Here is a 20,271-nt window from a genome sequence, read left to right as displayed (position 1 = left end):
GGCTCACTTGGTTAAGTGACCAACTTCGGCTCAGGTCATGATCTCGCTGTTTGTGAGTTGGAGCCCTGCCTTGGGCTCTGTGATGACAGCTCAGAACCTGGAGCCTCCTTTGGATTCTGTGTCTCCCCCTATCTCTGGCCCTCCCATGCTCATGCTCTGTCTCTCTCTGTCTCCCAATAATAAATAAACATTAAAAATTAAAAAAAAAAACAATAATAACAAAGCATTAGTTGGTGAGAACCATATGAATGGAATATAAAGTAAGGCTAGGGGCTTGGGGGTGGCCCAGTCAGTTAAGTGCCTGACTCCTGATTTCGGTTCAGGTCATGATGTGCCTGAGAGCGATCCCCACATGGAGTCTGCATTGGGCTCTGCATGGACAATGCAGAGCTTGCTTTGGATACTCTGTTTACCTCTCTCTCTCTCTCTCTCTCTCCCTCAAAGTAAATAAATAAAATTTAAAAGTAAGGCTAGAAAACTCCAGGCGTTTTAGTATAAAACATAATATAAATTTAATGAGCCTTGATAATGTAAAAAATATCATTTTAAATGAATAAGAACTTTGAAAGAAGTATAAGGGCACAGTTCTCATCTTCTGTCATATGTCACATAATACAGTCTAAATGTGATAAACCAAGGAGCAGTTCAAATGTATTATTCAAATGAATGTAATTCAAAGCCATCAGGAAAAAATGTATGATTATAGAAATATAAAAAGGCTAGATGAGCATTTTGGGAGGGAGGGAGAATATTAAAAAACTAAGGACACTGATTTTATTTTTTTGTAAATTGAATTTAGTGGTAAATTTACACTGACTAAAAGTAATAATAAACAAAAGTTAAAAAGATGTATGTATGCACACTACATCATCTATTTATGAAAGTTATACCTGTAAACAGAAAAGAAGGAATAAAAATATTTTAATATTGAGAAGGAAAATACAGACATACAAAACAAAACAAAAAAAAAACTCATATGACACAACAAATATGGTGGAAAGCATGTACATAAAAAATAAACAAACGAAAAATCTAGAAATAAAGATCAAACATATCTTCATGTCTACAAATAAAAATAAGACTTTTAACAGTGAAATGAATGCAGCTAGTATTAAAATATACAAAAATATCTTTTAAAAAGATATAAAAAAGATATCATGAATGTCTTTTAAAAAAATGAGCAAAGACAGGCGCACCTGGCTGGCTCAGTAGGTTAAGTGTCCGGCTTCAGCTCAGCTCATGATCTGACAGTCCATGTGTTTGAGCTCTGTGTCGGGCTCGGTGCTGACAGTTCAGAGCCTGGATCCTGCTTCAGATTCTGTGTCTCCCTCTCTCTCTGACCCTCTCCCATTCATGTTCTGTCTCTCTCTCAAAAATAAATAAAACATTAGAAAAAATTTTTTAAAAAAGAACAAAGATACTTTGCAATCTGTAAGAGCAGATACTTGCAAATGAAAAGGAAGGAATAGTCATCGTATTAAAATAAAGACCAAAAAAATCTTTTTGAGTGATTTCATATTAAAAATGATACAGAGGGGATGCCTGGGTGGCTCAACTTGGTTAAGCTTCCGACTTTGACTCAGGTCATGATCTCACAGTTTGTGAGTTTGAGCCCCGCTCTGTGCTGACAGCTCAGAAGCTGGAATCTGCTTCGGATTCTGTGTCTCCTTCTCTCTCTGCCCTTCCCCGACTTGTGCTGTCTCTCTCTCTCGAAAATAAATAAATGTAAAAAATTAAAAACAAAAAAGATACAGGGGTTCCTGGGTGGCTCAGTTGGTTAAGTGTCTGACCCTAGATTTCGGCTCAGGTCATGATCTCACGGTTCATGGGATAGAGCCTCACATGGGTCTCCATGTTGACAACTTGGGATTCTCTCTTCCTCTCTCTCTGCCCCTCCTGTACTTCACTCACTCTCCTTCTTTCTTTCAAAGTAAGTAAATAAACTTCTAAAAAGGTGATCTAGTCCTTTGTGAAGGTGTACAATGAAGTTTTATTGAATGTTGTAGACTTTTATTCTTCACTACAACACCTGGGAGATAAATTAGGTTAAGTACCTAAAAATGATATTTTAAATGATATAATGAATAAGGTAGTTTTAATATAAATGCATATATGACTGAATACACACACATAATTAATGGAAGACATATATTTTAAAATGTACACGGAGACTGTCTAAAAGTTGACTTTATAGTAAATAAAATAAAATAAAATTCATAGAAGTAATGTAGCCCCACCTACATTAAAATGAAACAATGAAAGTTGTCATATGAAGGGAAACAAATAAACTCGAATATTGGGAACATTTATAAGAAAAAAAAATCAAAACTTGATTTGCAAAATTCTTATGACATAACAGTAGTAAAAATATTGTTGAACAGACATTATATAATAAGGTTGTTTTCGTCAGCTTTGCCTCCTATCTCAGTGACTAAACACAGTTTCTTTAAAACTCTTTTTTTCATTTTTTAATTGTTTTTTTTCTTTCTTTTTTTTTTTTTTTTTTTGAGAGAGAGCGAAAGACAGAGCATGAGCAGGGGAAGTGCAAAGAGAGAGAGGGAGACACAGAATCTGAAGCAGGCTCCAGGCTCTGAGCTGTCAGTACAGAGCCCAACATGGGGCTTGAACCCACAAGCTGTGAGGTCATGACCTGAGCCAAAGTCAGATGCTTAACCAACTGAGCCACCCAGGCATCCCTAAAAATTTTGTTGCATGTAAGCAGCAGGTCAGCCAAGGCTCTACTCCAGGCTGTGTGCCCCTGTTCCAGCTGTAACCAAAACGTTCACCTGGACAAGAGCAAAGTTCTTCATACAATTGGCACAACAAGAGCAGGTCACATGACAATGGGCACAGACATATAAGCCATTTATAGGAAATCAGACGAGGGAACATTATGAACAATATTACAAACTCCACAACAGTTAAAAGATTGTGCAAGGGAAATGTATATTCATAGGTCAGAGAAAACGTAGGTCAGTAAATGTAGAAAAATCCATTGATAAAAGTTAATAAACATTCATAATAAAACTCTGAGCAAATAGGAAATAAAAGAGAATTTTCATAAGGTGATAGGCAGTATGTATGAAAATTATAAAGCAAACAACTTGATTGTTCAGGAACAATCAACAAAAAGGCAACAATAACTACTATCGTTGTATTAAAGATCCTAGCCAATAAGAAAGCATAAAAAATGGAAAAAGACCACACTCTTTTTATTTCCAAACAATATACTTATCCACATAGGAAATTTAAAATAATCTATATACTGTTTGAGGCATTAAGAGATTTCAAAAGAGGGGTGCCTGGTGGCTCAGTCGGTTAAGCATCCGACTTTGGCTCAGATCATGATCTCACAGTTCATGGGTTTCAGCCCTGTGTCTGGGCTCTGTGCTGACTGCCAGCTCAGAGCCTGGAGCCTGTTTCAGATTCTGTATCTCCCTCTCTCTCTGACCCTCCCCTCTGCTCACGCTCTCTCTCTCTCTCTCTCTCTCTCTCTCTCTCAGAAATACATAAAACATTTAAAAATTTTTAAAAGATTTCAGGAGAGATGGTAGATGAGAAATCAATATACAAAACCAATTAGTAATTACACTAAACATTCTATTCACCATAGCATAAAATGCACAATGAGTGTAAGGCTATCCAATCAAATGCATGCTAGAACTTACTGGAAACAGTTTTAAATATGAAGGCATTGGGTTCAGCATAGCCAAAACAATTATGGGGCAAAAAACAAGGTAGGATTATTTCTCTGCAATATATAAATCTTTTAATACAAATATATAGTAATAAATAGTGTTTTATTTATTTAGGGGTAATCAAATAGTAACAGAATAGAGTAAAGATCCTATAAGTAGATTCATGAATATTTAGAAACTGATATATGGTAGAGTTGCCGTCATCAATTAGGGGGAAAATGGACCATTGGGATTTACTGCCAGGACCATTGGTTTACTAAGTGGAAAATTCTCTTAAAATATAAGATCTATATTTCACATAAAACATGAAAATATATTCCAAATAGGTAAGTAATATGAATGTGAAAAGATCATTATAGATGTTTAGGAAGAAAGGAGTTTGATATTAGAACCTTTGTCATTAAATATTCAATATACATGCATGGCTATGTTTTCTTCCTAATAAACCTAAAATCATTCATTATTTCTAACCATGTCCTGAACAAGTTAAGTACTTTCACACTCTACTCACTGAATACTGAACACATACCTTCATTTTTAACTAAAGTTTCTATTTGGTATTTAAAATAACATGTTTCTATTGTCTTTGTCAGGGGTCCTCCTTAAACAATGACAAAAGGACATGAAGATACCGACAACAAAATAAAAAATGCAAGAATTTCAAAACTGTTTAGTCTCACCAGCAGTAAACAAAACAAAAAAAAGAGAGACGGAGAGAGAGAGAATTAATATTCTGTGATTACTCCTTCTTAACTCTCAAAATACCCAAGATTTTAAAAATGAAAATATTCACAGTGGATAAAGATTTATTGAACATGTGCCCTACCTCTTTGAAGCTGAACATGAAGTCCATGAACAAGTAGCATGAGAGTCAGCTGGGACCAGGTAGAATTTCAGAATCTCAGGTCACACCCAAGACCTGAATGAATCAGGGTCTGTAGTGGAACAAAATCCACAGATGACTAATATATACTCATGAAAGTTCAAAAAGCACTGATCAAATACCCTACTTTTTTTTTTAATTTTTAAATGTTTATTTATGTCTGAGAGAGAGACAGAGCATAAGCAGAGGAAGAGAAGAGAGACAGGGAGACACAGAATCCAAAGCAGGCTCCAGGCTCTGAGCTGTCAGCACAGAGCCCGACGTGGGGCTCGAAATCACAAACTGCGGGATCATTACCTGAGCTGAAGTCAGACACTTAACCAACTGCTCAGTGGCCCTCCAGGGGCCCTACAAATATCCTACTTTTGAGACTCTTACGTATTACAACTACTTTGGAAAATAATTTAGCAAAATCTTTTCCAGGTAAAGTACTTACATAAATCTATTACTGCAAAAAAACTTTTTTAAGCAAAAATATTCCAAATATGCGGGAACTGTTAAGTATCAAAACACAGCCATGTGATATATACCTTTATATAGCCAGTTAATACATTTTACTAGCAGGTTATAGATAATGATTACTTGGTCAGCTACAAAATCACATACACAGTGTAACCTCAAATTTTATTTTTAAAATACTGGAAGAAAATTTAATTTATCAACAGGCAGTATCTTAAGATTCAAGCATTATTAGCAATTTTTATCATTAACTTTTAAATGCATATTCCACAATTATTTTAATAAAGTTTAATGAATAGAGAAATATTAAATAAAAGAATATTGAGGGCCCAACAAAAGATATGGAATTAAATGCATTGTATGTGGTATTCGTGTTTGATCTGTCTGACTCTCTGGCTGGGAGTGTCACTTTGGTTCTTGAGTCTCACATGTTCTGATTTTTGAGTCTCACTGTTTGTTTAACAGTCTCTTGACACTTTTTCTGTATATTCACTTACTGGTTCTTGGCTTATATTCTTCCTCTTTGCCTGATACTTCTCATTGCTTTCCTGGCAACAGGCCCTACTTAACTTGGCTCCAAGGTGCCCTAATTGGACCTATGCCTTCCCAGAAGACTCTGATGAAGAGGCGTGATATCCAAGGCACCATCGTCTTTCTACGTCAGGCACCTGAGTGCTGTACCCAGAAGAGATTGGTTGCTAAACTGCAAAGAAAAAAAACGAGATAAAATATCATTCTGTGTCATTAATAATATTTATTATCAGGGCTGAGAAAATAGCTGTGATCAGAAAGCCAGGGGGAACATGCTCTATCTGGATCTGCTGAAATTATTCTAATTCTGAATAAGGCCAACTTTTTGCTCCTAATGTTTATTTATTTTTGAGAGACAGAGTGAGAGCTGAGGAGGGGCAGGGAGAGAGAATCCGAAGCAGGCTCCAGGCTCCAGACTCTCCTGACAGCTCAGAGTCTCACACAGGACTCGAACCTACGAACCGCGAGCTCACTACCTAAGCTGCAGTCAGATGTTTAACTGACTGAGCCATCCAGGCACCCCTAAAGCCAACTTTCTAAATGTGTCATTACATCCTAGTCCATGCTGACCACTAGGCACACATCATTAACCATTAGGAGATCTGATTTCCCTTCTAGTTTTAATTGGGTTGGAAGATTTTGTGCCATGATTTACAGGGTTTTCAAGAAAATCTGAGTCGTCTTGAATTGTGGGGTTGGGCAGCAAATATTGACTAAGTACATAAGGAAAAGAAACCAGAACAATTCCATAAGCCTTTCTGCCATAGACAGCTTTTTCTCTCCTTAAATAATTGACAAGAACCTTCACACTAGACAGGCTTTTTCAGCGTTTTGCAGTTCTAATAAAGATGAATGAAGAGTGCGGACACAGTAAAGCAGAGAAACCGGCAGACAAGAAAACAGAAGCAGTTCAACAGCTCATATAACAATTCTTTCTGTAGTGAAAGAAGAAATGGTTATAAAAAATAGGGAATATAAAACAACGAATGTGCTAACTTTTTAACATCATTTCTACGGAGCAATGATAAATGAGGGCTTTGCATTTGCAGAGAAATGGCTAATACTTGCCAATGATATTTTATGGTCAGGATGTGCAAGTGTATAGCAATGCCTTACTCCACTGTTATTAAACCTTCCATTTAAGGCAGTTGACTATATATCTTCAGGGTTGCTACAATGAAGAAAAGAATTTCTGTGTCACAATGCAAGAAGTTAGTTCAAGTAACTTACACATTTCCATCAGCAGATCTCATTGATGCTGATGACGATATTCAGATCAGGTATTGGAAGGAAAGCAGATTATAATGGGGAAAATCAACCGGAACAACACTCAAGCTTGTGTACAGAACTTCTCTTTCTTCTCTCTCCCTCCTTTTCTCTCTTCTTGTTCTATGTGTGTGTGTGTGTGTGTCTCTCTCTCTCTCTGTCACATACACACACAAAGCAGAGAAATTCAAATTGTCAACTTCTTCAAATTTGTTGATCACTTTAAAAACAATACCATAAAAACGTGTGACTATTAGAAAAATTAGAAACTAGGGGTGCCTGGATGGCTTAGTTGGTTAAGCATCTGACTTCAGCTCAGGTCATGATCTACTGTTCTTGAGATCAAGCCCCAGGTGGGGTTCCTGTGCTATTGGGACCCTCTCTGTCTCCCCCTCTCTCTCTACCCCTCCCCTGCTCACTCGCATGCACATGCACTCTCTTTCTGTCTCAAAATAAATACATAAACTTAAAACATTTTTAGAAAGTAAAGATATTCTAAAAGGAAATAAGACGAAATAAAAATCATCTGAAGTACCACTGCTTGGAAGTAAGCATTATTAGCAATATTTACAAATACCTTCTTCAAGGTGCACATACACACTTGTGGGATTTTATTGTAAATAATATTCTGTACACATTATGTATTTTTAAATAAAATAATATGTTTTTTAAACTTTGTAAGCATTTATTTATTTTTGAGACAGAGAGAGACAGAGCCTGAGTGGGGAAGGGGCAGAGAGAGAGGGCGACAGAGAATCCAAAGCAGGCTCCAGCCTCTAAGCTGTCAGCACAGAGCCTGACACAGGGCTTGAACTCACCAACTGCAAGATCATGACCTGAGCTGAAGTCAGACACTCAACCAACTCAGCCACCCCATAAATAAATATGTTTTTATATTGGTTAAAAATATACATCGCCTTATCAATACTTGTGTATATTTCATTGTGCAAATATGTCATACACTTCATAATTTCACACATTTCTTACATTAATGTGGTTCCTGGTCTTACAGTATTATGAACAATTCCATTTACTTTGCACATCATTTTATAATCCATTATGATATTCTCATGGGAAATTCCTAAATTCATAATTTATTTGTCAGGTTCCATATTTTAAAAGCCTTCATACATACTGTTGTATTTTCACTCATAATGAATTTGCCAACTTAATGAACATTTAATATCACTGGTGTACATTCAAATCCACACTCAAATACATTTTAAAAAATTTTTTAGTCTATAAAATAAAAACATAGTATTATTAATTGCTACTTTTGGAGAATAAAATATGGAGTATTTTTGCTCTCTTTTATTATTATTGTAAATGCGTGTGAAATAGGTCTTCCTAGTTTTCTATTAACAGCATTGATTTTAGGGGTGCCTGAGTGGCTCAGTCAGAGGAGTGTGTGACTCTTGATCTCCAAGTAGTGAGTTTGAGCCCCATAGTGGGTGTAGAGATTACTTAAATAAACAAAAAAATTTTTAAAAGAATCATTATTTTCAACATACAATGTATAGGTTAATAATAGTAGTACATTATTCATATTGAAAAAATAATACCTACACATCATATAAATATTGGAAAATGCATGCAAGCCAAACATAGAACACAAAAGTATGGATAATGAAAACAAACAATTGTGATCTCTGAAAAGTAAAGTTATATATTTTGGTGAAAATTAATTTGATTTATGATTTGACATGTCTCTCTAAAGGGAACAAAACAAAAACATTTGGGTGATTTGTCCAGAATTAGGTAATATTCTTGGAGACATGCATCTATGTTTTAAAAATATGAATGAAAATTAAAATTAAGGAAAAAACAAAGAAATAAACATATAAAACAATCAATCTATACAGTTGAGACATTCAAAATAGCTTCATGTTGGGGGCGCCTGGGTGGCTCAGTCAGTTGAATGGCTGACTTTGGCTCAGGTCATAATCTCATAGTTTGTGAGTTTGAGCCCTGCTTTGGGCTCTGTGCTGACAGCTCAGAGCTTGGAGCCTGCTTCAGGTTCTGTATCTCTCTCTCTCTCTCTCTGCCCCTCCCCTGCTCTTTCTCTGTCTCTCTGTCTTTCAAAAATAAATGTTTACAAAAATTTTTTAAAATAACTATGTAAAGAAACTATCAATATTCTGAAATGACAGATAAATACTTGAAAATGTAAATGTAAAATTCAATATTGGTAACAGAGAAGGATTCAGAAAAAAAGATTGTGAAGAAAAATTCCAAGAATACAAAGAGACAAATAATACTAAAAATGATAAACAATTTTTTTTTAATTTTAGAGAGAGAGAGAGAGAACAAATAGGGGAGAGGGATGGAGGGAAAGAGAGAGAATCTTAAGCAGGGTCTATGCTCAGTGCAGAGCCTGATGTGGGGCTCGATCCCACAACACAGGGATCATGACTTGAGCCAAAATCAGTAATCAGATGCTCAACCAAATGAGGCATCCAGCCACCCAGTAAACATTTTTTTTTTTAATTTACCAGTAAGCAGATACATTATTTATGTAATAAAATATCACTTTGGGTCATTTTAGCTAACTTACCAAAATTATGATAATAATAGTGATGATTGTAACAATGATCACCAGCATTGTTAAGTGCAAAAGAAAGTAAGTACACTCACAAAGAAAAATAGATTTGTTTGCAAAAAGAAAAGAATTCAAAAAAGCATATGAATAGATGTTCAAAGTCACTCATCATCAATGATATGCACCTCAAAACTACCCCAAGATATCACCCCATATTCATCAGAAAAACACAAACTAATAATTGGTATTTTTAAAAAAGATACAGAAAATAACAAGTGGTGGCAAGAATGTGGAAAAATTGGATAACTTGTGCTTTGCTAGTAAATGTAAAATGTAAAATGACACAGCTGCTGTGGAAAAGAGTATGACAGTTCCTCAAAAAATTAAAAATAGAATTACCACCATATGTTCCAGCAACTCTACTTCTGGGCATATGCCCAAAAGAATTGAGCAAAACCTCAAATAAATATTTGTATACCCATGTTCATAAAAAACACTATTCATGATAGCCAATAGGAGGAAGCAACCCAAATGTCCATCAACAGGTAAACAAAATATAAACATATAATGGAATGCTATTCAGCCTTAAAAAAGAAGGAAATTCTGATGCATGCTACAACATAGATAACCTCGACATTATGCTAAGTGAAATAAGCCAGTCACAAAAGACATTTTAAATGCCAATGATTCCATTCATATGTGGCGTCTATAGTAGTCAAGTTCATAGAAACAGAAAGTAGAATAGTGGTTGCCATGGTCTGGTGGAGCAGAAAGAGGGAGCTATTGTTTAATGGGTATAAAGTTTTAGGTTTGAAGATAAAAAAGTTCTGGAGGTTGATGGCACAAAATGTGATTATATTTAACATCACTGAACTGTCACTTAGAAATGATTAAGATAGTGAATTTTAGATTATGAGTTTTTTGCAACAATAAAAAGTAATTTTGAAAATACACCAGAATAACAATCCAGAAAAAAACACAAAAACAGATGTTAAAAGTATGTGTTCTTTAATACCATAAATACTCCTTTAATTGATATTGAAGATATGTATAAAGAAGTTAATATGCATGATTATTTTCAATATTTAAAGGTTAGAACAAACCAGAATAGAAAAAAAGTATCTCAATTAGATGAATAGTTATTAGAAGCCTTATATTAGGTTAAAATTTTAGGGTAATGTCTGGTTCTGGCCATGACAGGATAACTTATCAGAATTACCTTTCTGCCATAAGCAAGTATAACAGGTTGACAAAATATAAAAATCATCTCTTTGGAGATGTGGGACCTCAACCAATGCTGGTTCGTTGAAGCAAATATTCACTGTGGATTTTTCCTTGAAGGCCTTTGCCAAATCAAGACCTGAGAATTCAATTCAAATGGAAAATCTGTTATTTTACTGGGGTTTGGAGGAGGAAACAGGGATCAGAGCCAGGGGCAGACAAATTCCATCTGGAACTTGGGAGGTCAGAAAGGAGAAAAATATAGAAAAATTGTTGCCCATGTCTATATAAATATTTTCATCTGGTCCTTGCCCAACTTAATAGCTGAACATGGCAACCAAGATTCCAAGGGGCTTAGCAAAAAACAGTTCCTGATATGTTGCAGATCAGAAAAGAAATTTTAGAGTCTATATAATGTGGGGAGACAGAGTTTGGAATTTGAGCTCAAAATGAAGAAACTTTGGTTAGCCTCTGGTTTCAGGTAAGACCCACGTAAGGTGACACCAGTTGTAACAATATACCACTCTGGGACAGGGCAGATATTGATAATGAGGGAGACTATGCATGTGTGGGAGAAGGTAGCATGTGGGAAATATCACAATTTCACCATGAAGCTAAAACTGCTCTTTAAAAAAGTGAACAAAAAAAGAACAAAGTTAGATGACTTCTAGTATCAACTTCAACATTTTTTTAAGGTTACAGTAATAAAAATGATGTACTATTAGAAAAAGTAGACCTATGGATTAATGGGACAGAATAAAGAGCCCAATAACTGTACACAAAGGGAGAATAATATTTTAAATATATTTACAGTTACACCAAGCAGATAAAATGCTTAGAAAAAAATTAATAATGGACATGCAATAACTAAATACTAACATACTATAAAACATTGCTAAGAGGAAGTACTTTCCAGTACAACAAAATGAAACAGATAAAAACAACAAAGATCCTAAAGAATTACAACTGTTTCTATTTACAGACGGCTTCATTTTACACCGAAAATCTTCTACAAATCAACTCTACAAGCCTCTACAAATCAACTACTAAAATTGAAAAGTGAAGTTAATAAGGTCACAAGATGCAAGGCTAATATATATAAATCCATTGTATTTTATGTGCAAGTAGCTAACCATAGAAAAGCAAAATTTTTAAATATGTACTGAAACACTTGAAATACTTAGAAAAAGTAACAATAGGCATTTAATACATAAACAGCACAATTCACATTCAAATTTTAACATGCATTTTTATACAATTTAAGCTGACTCTAACATAAACAAGGACATATGTAAAATGTAAAATATCCAAAGCAATGTTGGAAATGGAAAAAAAAAAGTTGGCAGACTTCCACGACATAATTTTAAGACTTGTACTGAACACCCAACTGGTTATCTGCACAGCATAAACATCAACATTACTTTACACCATATAGAAAAATTCATTTAAAATGAATTATGAACCTAAATGTAGAAACTAAGATTATAAAAGTCTTTTTGGAACACATAGAATAAAATATTTGTAACCTGGTTTTAGGACATGGAAGTCATGAAAAATAAAAAGAAGGGAATGATAAAATGAACGTAATAAAATTCAGAACTACTACTATTAAAATAAATTAATGAGTAAATAAATAAATAAATAATAAAGTTAGGAACTACTCTTCAAAAGAAGACCAAAAAGTACAAAACAAATTCAACAAAGAAAATATACAGAGAAGCCACAGAGTGCTAGAAATTATAAGCAGCCTGGGCTATGTCATTTATATTATGATATGGAATATATTATACAATATTAGATTATAATGGTGTTTTACAGTGTAGCTAATAACTACAACATAGTTTTACTATAGTATATATTAATATAATATAGTTATAATATAATTAATTAATCAGTTATAATTAATATTATAATTAATTTATAATATAAAGCCAGGTATGAGTATTTCTATAATTTAATCCCATTTCTTTAAAATGCAACTGAATCTATAAGGATAAAAAGCAGATCAATACTTGCCTGTGGATGAAGGTAGAGATTGGGATCACTGCAAAGGTGCACAAGAAATCTTTAGGGCGTGATGGAAATGTTCTGTACATTGATTTTGGTGGTGGTTTCATAAGTATATATAATTTTCAAAAGCAATTAAAACAATTGCTTGAACAATTTAAATTGATACTTTATTGTATCTTATTTCTCATCAAAGATGATAAGAAAAAATAATGGACTAGGACCATAAGTAACTTCTGGACTGGGACTGTGTCTGATTTTCTTATTTGTTTTATTTTGTTTCGGGGGAGGGGGGTTTTCTCATCATTTGACAGAGCAGTGCTTGTAATTTGTGAGGTGTTCATTAATGTTTCTTTAATAAATGAAGCAATGAGTACATGAGTGGATTCCTTAATATGAAGTTCAATGCATTTCAAGTAAAATTATTTCGATGTGTCTCATTAAATAACATTATTTTAAGCATGGATTCAAACTTGATTAATAAATCTCTGCACATGGTGGTTATAATAATAACATTTACACTAAATCTAAGATTTAAAAGAAAATGTATCTGTCCTTAACAGCACCTGCCAAGTTCCCCCAAAGCACAAAAGTTTCTAGACATTCTAGTATTAAAAATTAAGACTTTAGAACAATTGGTCAGGTTCAACACTGATAATTCTGAGACAAGTTAAATAAAAGGAAAACATTCCCTACCTCTGTAAATCAATAAGTGGCCAGAAGGCTCTGAATTCACAATAAAATGACAGAAAGCAAAAAATATATTTGCTTTGTCCAATGATACAATTTGAGTATCAGTGAAAGTGCTTTGAGCGGCACATAAACGGTCTCCATACCTACTCCCACATCATCAGTTTCATCCAAACAGGTATTAATACTTGGACCTAACATAGCTGTGATTCTCACAGAGCATTGGTGACAGCTTGAGCCATGTCGACTAGATAGGAGAGAAGGGGTCCTACCTCCAAGAGCAAAGAGTAATGATGATGTTGCGTTCTGAACACACACACACACACACACACACACACACACGAGGCTCCATAGCTAAATATAATTGAATGACAATCACAATCCTATATCTGCAACTTGAAATATAAGGAGAGCAGGGAACTTTTCTACCTCTAATCTTTTGCCAAAATGAGTAAAAGCAAACAAAGAATGAGTCTTCGTTTCATAAGTATCTATTGCATTTAAAACCAATATGAAGTGGAAAGATGAACAAACTGAGCTTCACCTGCACACTTGGTGAATTGGTCATTCTGGATATTTCAGTTCTTGGGATCCATGGTGAGTGAGTAGTTTTCTGACCTCGGGCTGCTCTAAAAAGCTTTCCAAGGAAAAAAGGTTACTTGTTCGCTACCTACTGAGGGAGGCAGTGACATTTTTTTAGAGCATCTTAAATTGATTGTTTGAAGTGAGATTAACACTTGCCCCTTTGCTTGCACAACTTGCCTATCATGCAGATAAAAGACAGCCACACTGAGTGAGAGTGCTACAAGGAGCAGAAGGTTCTCTTCGTCCCAACAGGATCAAAGAAGCTGACAGCAAGCTTCATTCTTGACCAAACCTGAGTCAGGCTCCTCAGAGCCCTGGTATTAACTAGGTCCTGACCTTGAGCTTTGTCCTTTACCTGCCTACTTCAGTTTTAACAAGTATCCTGCTGCTTCAGTTTAGCAAAAACTAAGCATCTAATCCTCAATATCTAATCAAATTTCCTCTCCCCCCACCCCCGATATATTATACTCCTGCCCTGCCTTCAGCAAGACTCCTGTCAAGTCTGTTTAGCCAGAATACCCCTACCCTTGATATTTCCTCTTAGTAATCCTCTATCCACTGAGCCTCCCACCCCCACTTCTTGGCTATAAATCTGCACTTGTCCTTGTATTTGGAGTTGAGCACAATCTCTCTGTCCTACTATGGTAGACCCTCTTGAATATAGTCTTCCTTACCAGCTTTACGAAGTGTCAGGAAAAAATTTTTCTTTAACAAAGTATAGTAGCTAGCATAATGATCCTCAACCCAGGATCCTTAGACCATGTCCTCAGTAAAAACCTACTTTAGTCCATGACCAACCACTAGGTATTTTGGAGCACCAGTAAGAAGGAGCATTAGAGAAAAAGAACACAGAATGATCTAAAGGTCCATCCCCATGGGTCAAATGGAGCATTCAGTAGGGAAGTAGCATTTTTCAGGGAATTAGAAAAGCTATGATGGCTTCTGATACCTCTCCCCTATGACTATGTGATTTTAAGTAAGTAGGTATAACATCTATCTAGTTATTTAAAAACAATAAGATATTCTCTCTCAAAAAATAAATATTGTATATTGATTGTATTATATAATTAATATATTATATTTAATATGTTTATTAAATATATTACATATTTATCATATAAATGTATTTATATCTTATATAAAATTCATATATTAATATATTATATTACTAATAATTATTAAATTATTAACTTCTCATTTAATATATTGGTTTAATATGTTTGATATATATTTAAATTATTGTTTAATATATTACTGAATTATATATACTAAATACATATCTATATAATAAACATAAAAGGGACTTCTGCGTGGCTCAGTTGGTTAAACATCCAACTCTTGATTTCTGTCAGGTCATGATCTCAGGATCAAGCCCTGGATTGGTCTGTGGAGCCTGCCTCTCCTTCTGCCTCTCCCCAACTCCTGCACATGCATTCTCTCTCTCTCTCAAAAAGAAGAAGAAAATGAAAAAGGAGGAGGAGAAGAGGAAATTTACATAACTGGATTGTTATTTTAAAGAAAACTTGTATATAGCACTAACATTGTAAACTTTTATATAAAAAATACGTATTTGTATTATGATGCTCATTTTTATTTACAAAGCCAAAAAATGCTTTAATGGATTGTTGGTAAGCAACCTAATTTCTAGAATCCTTGAGCACTGGAAGAGGCTGTGTGATTTACATTTGATTCAAAAAGTCACCCTGACTGTGCTCAGTAGAAGTATAAATCAGCATTCGTAAATGTGTGGTTTGCCCTTTCCAATTCCTTGTTCATTTAAATGTTATATAGATTTTTAGAATCTTTTATTCTTACAACTTTACTTGGTGAAAATCCATGGTTTACATTTTAGCACATATCACTTATGTCCCTAAGTTGCCATTTAAAAATCATTACTTATTCAAGATATATGTGTATTTCAGAAAGCTATGTATAAACAATATCTTTAGTTGCATGATTTGACTTCCTCATGAAGTAATATGGAAAATGGCTAAACACTATGCCCAATACTCCTCTTCAGCAACAAATATAGGATTGGAAGACTCTCTTATCTACAGATGTCTTCCTTTGGTATGCTAAAAATGGAATCAAAAATCATCTTGTAATCCTCTGGTTTAATGTTGAAGAACTTGAAGACTAGCAACAACTTTTCCCAGGTCTCTTAGTTTATGTAATAGGAAGAAATGAGTATGTACCTATTTTGTGCCTCCTTAGACCCTAAGGACCACTTCACAATGAAAGAATCCCCCTTCCTGGTACACTGGGGTGGCTCAGTCAGTTCTGCATCCAACTTTCGGCTCAGGTCATATCTTGCAGTTCATGACTTTAAGCCCCACATTGGGCTCTGTACTGATATCTCAGAGCCTGGAGTCAGCTTTGGATTCTGTGTCTCCCTCTGTCCCTGCCCCTCCCCCATTCTCTCTCTCTCTCTCTCTCTCTCAAAAATAAATTAACATTGAAAAAAAGTTAAAGAATCTTCTTTCCTTACCAAACCCAATCCCACTACTCATTAACAACAACAAAAAACAAACAAACAAATTAAAAAACCACCTATGAAGAACTCTGAAGAGAAATATTGGATATTTTGAAAATCTTCCAGTTACTTTCAACAAAAAATTAAAAATAAAATTCTGAGACTCAATGAACAAAAAGAGTAGAGGAAAAGTCATAGCCTTGGGAGGTATCCTCTGCCTTGACTAAGATAAGGATTTATTTACCCTGTGAAGAGAATCTAAATATTCTTTAAAACACCAGTTAGCAACCAATTTTCATCTAAAATTTTTAAATCTTCTATACATTACACCAAACTCCTGAGTACCATCTGCTTCTAAATGTATCTAACTTAGACAATGTCTAGAAGAATCCAAGCATAATATAATCCATTTGCAAGCATTAATTGGCACTGTAGATATTTAAATTCCCAATGATTTATTCAGTTCGCTGGACATCACAGTTTTGTTGGTAAGAAACTAGGCATGAAGATAATATATTCCTTCCGTGAGAAATCCTTCCCTTACATATCTGGAATTTCCCAGATTTTTTTCTTTCTTTTTTTTTTTTTTTCTTTCTCCCAGTATCCTTGGAAGGAAGGAAGGAAGGAAGGAAGGATGCAAGGATGGAAGGGAGGGAGGAAGAGAGGGAGGAGAAGAGAGGAAGGAAACTCTCTTTTAAAGAGAAAGCCTGTATATGAGTCAGTTAGCAGGTGCATGAGGCAACGACGCTGAAGATTAGGGGAAAAGACTTTCAGTGATATGGCATCTACTGAGAAGAAGCTACCATTTATTAAAGCTTACCCACATTGTCTCATTTAATTCTTATTACATATAATACTTTGGTTTACTAATTTAACCTCAAAGATGAAGAAGTTTAAGTTAGGAGGGGTTAAAACACATACCCAACTACTAAATAACAGATTGAATTGCATCCTAATCTATTCCACAGCAGAGTCTCATAATCATCATTGGTCTATGATGATGCCTCTAAGCAATAGTCTATTAAAGAATAGATTATTCGGGGTGCCTGCGTGGCTTAGTCATGTAAGCGTCCGACTTCAGCTCAGGTCATGATCTCACAGTTCATGGGTTCGAGCCCCGCATTGGGCTCTGTGCTGACAGCTAGCTCAGAGCCTGCAGCCTGTTTCAGATTCTGTATTTCCCTCTCTCTCTGACCCTACCCTGCTCATGCTGTGTGTGCCCCTCTCTCTTAGAAATAAATAAAACATAAAAAAAAAAAAGAATAGGCTATTCAATGAGTAGCACTGGAACAATCTGAGTTCAGATAGGAACAAAAACAGGGAAATAGCACATTTGGAGTAGTCCAAGTTGCCAGCAAGGGAAAGCAACACACTCAGAATTCGGATTAGCAAAAGAAAATACATACTCTGTGTCCATGTACTTTTAGTTGAAATAGTCTATGATTTCCCTGGAAGAGGAAAAGAATGGCTAAGAAAACGTAAGAAACCTAATAAAGACTAACCATGAATATATGAAGAAATTCCAATAGTTCACCATCAGGTGGAATCCGCCTTCATGTTACTTACAGCCAGAAAAGGTCTGTGGTCTTTGTTTTTTTGGAAATAAGCAGAAAAGTACTTAAATGTGAATTCTGCTTAAAGTTGCGAGAAAATACATGGTTTCACAGGAAGCTGTGTAACTTTTATTTACTTTCAATTAGACGTGCGGTGATAAAAAAGAAAAATCCTCTGTATTTCAAGTGGAGACCAAGTTGTTAAGGATTTTCCTTGCCCATTAAATTGTTGGAGGGTAAAAGTTAATAAAATTCTCAATGAGAAACTGGGATAGTTTTCACTTCCTAGGAATAGTGATGCCATTTTTATTGTTAGTACATGAGAAAGAATGAAGAAATGTGTTTTTCTAAAATTATTAAGTAGGCTAAATTGCCATTTCACTTAAGAGAACAGTATTCCAAGCCTATGTTGTAAATAAGTGGTGATCATTTTTGACCTACAAAGTGCAGGACAGGGTACCAAAAAGAGCCTGGAATTGGAAATTGCTGAGACATATGGTTCCATCTGTTTTCACAGTTTGTAAAATAGGCAACTTGTTGATGTCTTCCGACCCTCAATTTCCTTTTCCATAGAATGGAAGAAGTCAACACCCAAACCTCAGAGAGCTCAGCTACTATCCGAGTGCTAGCATGAAATCGCACGATTATGGTTTCTGTATTCACCATAATTCTCCTCCATTATTCACCATAACACTTCTCATGTTAATGAATATTTCTTATAACCTATATATATGTTTAGTGTGGTGGGGGTTTTCATTTTTATTTTCTGAAGGACTACTATCATATTACTGGTTTGTCTTACAGTAAAATCTTGGGATTAGAGAAACACAGAATTAAAAGCCACAATGTGCACACCCTATCATTAGTGGGAATTGCTGGGAAAAGTCAACTCATGCAAAAGTGTTATTTGCGGATAGCCATAATATCTTTATCTATTACACTGAAAAAAGTTTTAACTTACTTAGATTTTTTCATTAAATGGCAAGTGTTGCTTTCCATAACTGGCATTGGATTATCTCGATTTTACAAAGGAGGCAACAGATTTAGAAAGAAAGGTTCATTAAGTCTGTTCTGCTTTTCTTCTTGGTACTCATTGCCCTTACTGTCCTTGTATAGATAAGGTCTTAGAAGTCAGAAGATACTTGAGGAAGCTATTGAGATAGTTTCAGTGAAAGGTAAAAGGGACCTAAAGCATAGAGCAGCAGTAGAACTACAGAAGAGGGAAGAGAATAGGAAGAATCCACAGAATTTAGTGGTAGCATGGACCAATGTCCCCAGGTGCAATTCCACAGTGCAATTCAGTAGATCTCTCTAACAAGGGAGGTAGAGGGAATACATATACACACATACATATGGACATACACACATATGTCCCTGAATGTATATTCATATACATATTTTCTTAATTATTGTTTGTGCATACATACACATATATATGAATATGTGTGTACACAGATTATATATGCATATATATGTGTATATGTATATATACATGTATATGCATAGAATATATATAGACAACTTCCAAACAGTGCAAAAGAGCAGGCCACACCTGAGATAGCAAAATCTGAAGAGGTTTGACACAGAAGAACTTGGATACAGATGCATGGAAAAACTTCAAACAGGAATAAGCACCAGAAGGGCTGATTTAGACATAAAAGTCAGTTTTCCCAATACGATGCACGGATAAGCTCAGTTCAGCAACAGAGCAAGGGAATAAATCACTGTCGATGTAATTGACTGAAGACATGTGTGGGAGCAGTGCCATCTGGGGTGGTCCTTCTGGACCCAGCTCCCACCTGACTGTACAGAGGAGTTAGCTGTGTATCCCTTCCCTTTGAAAAGTAGTTCTCACACTTTATTAGGCATTAGGATTGCCTGGAAGATTTGTTCAAATGCAGATTTTTAAGCCTGACTCTCAGATTTTCCTAGTAAATTTGGAGCAAGGTCTAAGAATCTGCATTTCTAACAAGCTCCCAGGGGATGCTGATGTCCTTGGATTACGCTTTGAGAACCAGAGCCCCAGGCTGCAGCTCTAAAGCTTACATCTGCTTCTGATTGCCCTTTATACTGCTGTTGAGACCAGAATACAAGAGCAGCATTTCCCAGAAGGAGGTAACATGAGAACTCCACAAAAAAGGGAGGGGAGGGCGCCTGGGTGGCTCAGTCGGTTAAGCATCCAACTTTGGCTCAGGTCGTGATCTCACAGTTCATGGGTTCGAGCCCCGCGTCAGGCTCTGTGCTGACAGCTAGCTCAGAGCCTGGAGCCTGTTTCAGATTCTGTGTCTGACTCTCCCCTGCTCTCTCTCTCTCTCTCATTCTCTCTCTCTCTCTCTCTCTCTCTCAGAAATAAATAAAGCATTAAA

The sequence above is a fragment of the Hyaena hyaena genome, unplaced genomic scaffold, assembly GCF_003009895.1.
Source record: "Hyaena hyaena isolate Hyena2069 unplaced genomic scaffold, ASM300989v1 scaffold_1409, whole genome shotgun sequence".
NCBI classification, from domain to species: Eukaryota; Metazoa; Chordata; class Mammalia; order Carnivora; family Hyaenidae; genus Hyaena; species Hyaena hyaena.
The sequence above is the reverse complement of the archived record's forward strand: the minus strand, read 5'-3'. Positions refer to the sequence as shown.